This window comes from Ictalurus furcatus, chromosome 3 (assembly GCF_023375685.1).
Source record: "Ictalurus furcatus strain D&B chromosome 3, Billie_1.0, whole genome shotgun sequence".
In the NCBI taxonomy this organism is placed as follows: domain Eukaryota; kingdom Metazoa; phylum Chordata; class Actinopteri; order Siluriformes; family Ictaluridae; genus Ictalurus; species Ictalurus furcatus.
Genome location: NC_071257.1, coordinates 35,865,759 through 35,871,758, shown reverse-complemented (window position 1 = coordinate 35,871,758; position 6,000 = coordinate 35,865,759). Strand labels below are relative to the sequence as shown.

The 6,000-nt window shown below is 41.2% G+C and overlaps 1 protein-coding gene across 1 annotated transcript in view; it reads left to right on the top strand.

Moving 5' to 3' along the window:
• The window catches only part of si:dkey-117m1.4 (uncharacterized), a 20,529-nt gene extending 17,825 nt beyond the window's left edge, over positions 1-2,704 (top strand). Inside the window, exon 9 of the mRNA XM_053622176.1 lies at positions 1-2,704. This exon is cut by the window's left edge and continues 435 nt beyond it. The gene's annotated coding sequence lies outside the window, so the exon portion shown is untranslated.
• Positions 2,705-6,000: the final 3,296 nt, after the last annotated feature.

Here is a 6,000-nt window from a genome sequence, read left to right as displayed (position 1 = left end):
AGTGTCAGCAATCCTGCACACTGAAGAAGAGTCCTATTGCAACAGGAAAGGTTTTATTATTATTATTATTATTATTATTATTATTATTATTATTATTATCCTTCTTCTGATGGGTTTCTTCTCCGTCTCATGGTCATTTATCAGGGCGAAATGGAAAATGCGTTTATTCTGTCAATACTGTGATATTTCTGGACCTCGTGATACAACGTTTAGTTTTTAACTTAAAAAAAAAAAAAAGATCTAGGATGAACTTGTTCGGGTGTGTGACGGTGCACCCTGTACTCGATACTCAAGCGTATCGTGATGTTCATATATCACAGTATCGATATCGCCCAGCCCTTCTACACAATACAACACTAATGTCTCTAGCTGTCCCTAAGGTCAGCTTCTACTATTTATTTCACCGGTCTGAAAGTTTTAGCGCTGCTTGTCCTTCGTGAGCGACGCCTAAACAAAACGCATTATGCTTCGGAAGAAAAGTGTCATCTGATACTTGGCATCTTGGGTATTTAGAGCCGGGCGGCACGGCGTGGTGCTGTCTGTCTTCATCAGATCATCAGAGCGGCTTTGTTCTCACGTTTCCTTCTAAAGTGGACACTTTTGAACCATGCACGAAAGAAGGAAGGAGAGACGAAAAGTGAAGGATAAAACCGTCATCTAATCTCATTAATCAAACGTCTCGCGCGCGGCTTTCTCCTCCAGGCTGTAGGAGTGCAGGAGTGTCTTTGTAAGCTTGACTGAAAAAAAACTAAACAAAAAAAAAACACCAACGTCTTCTTACTTTTTTAAGGCTTTCATGAAGTAAATAACCGGGGAGCGCTCGCCGTAGTATTCACTACACTCTATCTATTTTCACACGAACACGTTTCAGCTGGTTCTGCGTCTGAGCGTGCGGTTCTAACCGCTCAGAAGTTTATAACGGGACGATTAGAACGGAGTCTGGAAAAGTAGCTCGGATCAGCTCCGTTTTCTTAGGATTCTAGAACAGGACGGAGCCGGTTTAGGTTCTAGAACCGTAGCGTAAAGATTTAAACGGGATGTTTAGAGTCGGTTCTATTTCTAGAGAGATAGATAGGACAGAGCATCAGCACAGACATTTTAGAATGTTAGATGATTTTATAACAGAATGGAGTCAGTTCAGGTTCTAGAATGGTAGCACAAAGATTAGGAACTTGATGGTGGGAACAGAGTCGGTTCTCCTGTTATCCCGTTGCATTAGCTCGGACCTTCTGATGGGACGGAACGTCAGCTCAGACGTTTAAAGTGTTCGATCGTTACGGCACTAGAACTGAAAAGAGTCTGTTTGAACAGGGTGTTTAGAACCGTGTTGGTTCTAGTTCTGGAACAGCAGTCTAGAAAGGTAGCTCAGACCTTCTGATGGATGGAACGTCAGCTCAGACACTGTAGAGTGTTAGATGGTTAGGATTCTGTAGCAGTAGCTTAATGATTTGAACAGTGTGTTTAGAACAGTGTTGGTTCTAGTTCTAGAACAGCAGTTTAAATGTTTATGAAGGAGTCCGTTTTGATTCTAGGACAGTAGTTCAAAAAGAACATTTACAACATTGTTGTTTTCGGGTTCTAGAACAATAGCTGGGACATTTTCCAGACCCTCTGATAGGATGTTTAGAACAGTTGGTGTTAGTGCTATAGAGCCTTCAGCTCACCAGTCAGGACGTCAGATAGAGTTCGAGTCCTTGATTATACAACAGTAGTCACAGCATCGGTTCTGGTTCTAGATCAGAAACTGAGACATTTTAATGAGTCGAATTCTAGATCCCTGGATGGTTCTAGAACAGTAGCTTGGATATTTCAACAGAATACTTAGAGCAGGGTCTGGTTCTAGACAAGTAGTTTAGTAGTTATGCCAGAACGTTTAGAGTGGGTTCTGGTTCTAGTGCAGGATCTCAGACATTCCAAAAGGTGGTTTTAACCGGTGTTGGTTCTAGAATGGTAGCTCGGATATTTCAGAAACAGAACGTTTAAAGTGGGTCATCGTTCTGGAATCATATCTCAGACATTCTAACGGGATATTTGACAGAGTACCGGTTCTAGAACAGTAGCTTGGATATTTCGTCAGAACGTTTACAGCAGGTTCTGGTACTGGAGCAGTAGCTGAGACATTCTAACAGAGCGTTTAGAGCGGGTTCTGGGTTGCGTAGGTGTGTGTAATTGTTGCTTAACGAGGTTGATTAAATGAGCTTTACTTCTGTGTGTGTGTGTGTGTGTGTGTGTGTGTGTGTGTGTGTGTGTGTGAGAGATGTTTTTACTCTTCAGACTTTTTTTTTTTATATGAAACTTGTAACCACACTTAACACCTCAGTTTACACTTAAATTATTTAACAGTGGATATTATTTGTGTCGCGTCTCGTCTTCGGTTCGTTCTCCACTCGCCATGTACATACAGATTTATATAAATATATACGTTACACTGTCCGTATTATTAATAATTAATCATTCACAATATTAATAAGACTCATATTAGTGTTGTTATTGTCTTTATTGTTTTTCTTATACCCCTTCGCCCCCCCCCCCCCCCCCCATGAACCTTTCTGTAAATATTGTATGTAAATATATATGTATATAAATATGAGGAACAAAACATGAAAGAAGAACACATGAATGTAAATACATGAATTGTTTGGTGTTTGTTTGTGTTTTTTTTAAAACTGGTCTGAAGTGATGATTAAAACATTTTTATTCGTAATTTATTTATTTCTGTGTTTATTTATTCCTGTGGTTGCAGTTACGCGTCGTGACCACTGTGTGGTGCTGTTGAACTCCTGAGACGACGACGTGCCAACCCTCATAAATCCTTTATTAGTGTTGCAGTTTGTGCTCTATGCGCTGCCTCAGGAGAACCACGTGTGAGGGTTTAAAGGAACTTCATACAGAACGTGTAATCTCAGAGCCTCAACTTTACTGAAGCGTCGCTTTAAACAGAATTTAATTAGTAAACCACTGGAACCATATCATCAGCTGAACCTCTTCAACTTAAAAATGTGTCTTAAAGTAACTTAATTAGGCTTTTGTCTTTGTGAAATATATCATCACTTTTAAAAACATTTTTATTCTTTAGTTACAGTTCTCTCAGAAACCCACTGTTAGGAAACGGAGAGATTTGGTTTATTAATAAAGTTCATGTGTTCATTAAAAATGACGCCTCACAGCTCCAGAGTTCGATCCTGCGTGGAGTTTTGTACGTTGGTATGTTATCCTCGTGTCCAGATCGTGGAAGTGTGGGTGAAACAAGTCTACCTAACGCTGGGGTTTAGAAAAGAGAGGCGATGAGAGACGATGTCCTGAGTTTCACGTTTTGAATTACCGGTCCATACAGGATTTCACTGAGGTTATTTCTGTGACTGCTGAAGCCAGAAGCTGCGACTTTTTGCAAAACTCGCGATGGAGTTTTTTGTGCTTTTTTTTTTTTTGTCGGAAAACGACTTGAATTGGCGAAATCGCACAAAATTGTTTTGCACAGTCTTTCGCAGTGATGTTTGTCTGTGAACGAGAGCTTTTAGCTGTACTCGTGTTCAACGCCCGTGAATCTGCAGTCATTTTGAGAAATCGAAAGCTCCTCTGAATGTTGCGTTTGTTTGATTTTGAATTTCTACGATCGCAAACTCGCCAAATCCTGCAGGGACTGAATTACTGGTTTATGAGGGGAAGTCAAATCAAAACCTTAAGTGTACTGTAGAAAAAAATACTGTGATTTTATTTATTATTTTTTTATACAATTCTAAGAGTTTTCACAAGTAGTCTACACATTTACAGTAAAGTATTATACTATCCTACATAGTATAAAATAACACAATCTGGTCAATGATTTAAAAATAATGACTTACAGTGGTGTCTACTCGAGCTAGTTGTTGTGGCTCAGCTGGTCGGGCTTTAAGTTACAGATTAGAAGGTTGCGTGTTCGAATCCCCTGTGACAGAAATGGGAGAACTTGTATCGAAGGAAATGGAGATTGTGTAGAGGAAACGACACACTTTTATGACCGCTTTATCCAACAAAAAAAAAGTTTTCGTTTGTTTCACCGTCATAATTGTTGAATACGTGAAGCAGAACAACGACTTAGTCTTTAACACACTGATCTACGACATCCCGTAGTATTAGAGGGAGCGATTCTCAAACTGTTCCCCTCATAGTCACCGTTCTCGACGGCTTTGTACAGTTATCCTGAGACTGTTTCAGCTTGTTTGTCATTTTATTACATTTTAAAAATATTTTCCAAGAAAAAAAACTCCTCAAGAATCCCAACATTCCCAACAGGCTTTCGGAGTCGAAGAGAGCTTTAACTCTCCTGCGCTTTGGATAAGACACGACGTTACTAACTCTCTCCCAGTCAGATCAGAGCCACATCCGCCAAGTCCCTGCTCACGGTTATAAACGAGGGTGGTTGGTGCCTCCTCCAAGCGTGTTGAGCTGCCCTGTGGTGTGATGTAACACACGCAAGACGTCTTGTGTCTCGGAGGAAGAACACGTTAGCCCTCAGACTCGCGGAGACTTGGCTTATTCGGTGTAGGAAACTAAACTGAGATTAAATCAGGGACGCATCGATAACAACTTTTTAGGACTCGTCGATACCAAAACTTATTCTTAATCAGTCAGGGACGTCATTGAACATCCGTGTTTATGTTTCCTGACTTAAATGTCGGATATGAAAAAGCACCCACGCACGTACCTCATAACGTTAGCGAGCGATTTAAAATGAAGCACATGAGCTAGTTGACTTAATTAGCGTAGATGGAATAGCGATGACCAATATCCGCTCATCAAGAACAACGTACTCGAACAGACCAGGCATCATCTGTAGACACTCAGTGCGTTTACACGGACAACGATAATCCCATATGAACCCGATTAAGACGATACTCTGATTAAGACACTAGCATGTAAACAGAGATTATTGATGACCTTAATCTGATTAAAGTCACACTCGAAGTAAACACAAATGGAATTAAGACGTGTGGAGTATTCCTGTTTTAGTCGCGTTATGGACGTGCGTTACAGACACGTACACACCTTAATCACACTATTAACGTCGTGTGGGAGTTTTCACCGCATTGTGCGACAGGACACGTACACACACGGCAGCGCTCAACAAGAGAGCACGGCTGCGTCCCAAACCGCGTACTTGCCTAGTATATAGTAGGAGAAATACATGTATCTCTATATACTATATAGACGGTAAGTACGCGGTTCGGGACGCAGCCCACGGCTTCAAGCAGTCGTCTATTAGCACGTACAGCACGACAAATAATTAACCGCACTTGAAGCGTTCGTAAAAATTAAAAATGAAACACCCAAAACTGTTTACGGTCCCATAACGAAGACTGACTGTACGTCGATACGTGAAATTCTGGAGGGACGTCGGACGGCGTGACGCGGGGACGTAATGACGTGTGACGTTAATCCGTCTACGTTCTATAACACGTAACACGGGAACATGAAAGGAGTATTCCAAAAGCGACTCATGTAAACACCTTAATCACAACATTATACGTCTTATTCAGAATAAGGTCCGTAATTAGATCACCGCTGTCCGTGTAAACGTACTCGTTGTGTCTCATCTAGTTTTATGTTTAAGATGTTTGTTTGCTTTTTTAAGTCACTTGTAGATGCTCTAGTTCGTCCTCTCGATATTTACAGTCTGTTCCTTAGCGCGATAACGTACGCTAGGATTACACCACACAGTATCATCTGGTATGAGGTTTTGTCGTAAATGAGCGCGTTTTCGATGCGTCCCTACAAAACAAAAAAAAAACAAACATTTCATTCATTATTTCCTGTAAGAGGAACCGTGAATCGCTCTACGACATCAGCACCCGCTTAAAACAGACTTAATCCTGCGTACGTGGAATCGTCCAGATAATGACGTGATGCAGTAGACACAAGCGTCACAGTCGCGCCCTCAGGAGCAACCGATAAAACAAGACGAAAACAAAAAACACACGAGCGCTTAGACGCGCGTTCTCGCGTGGGGGAAACAGAAAGGAG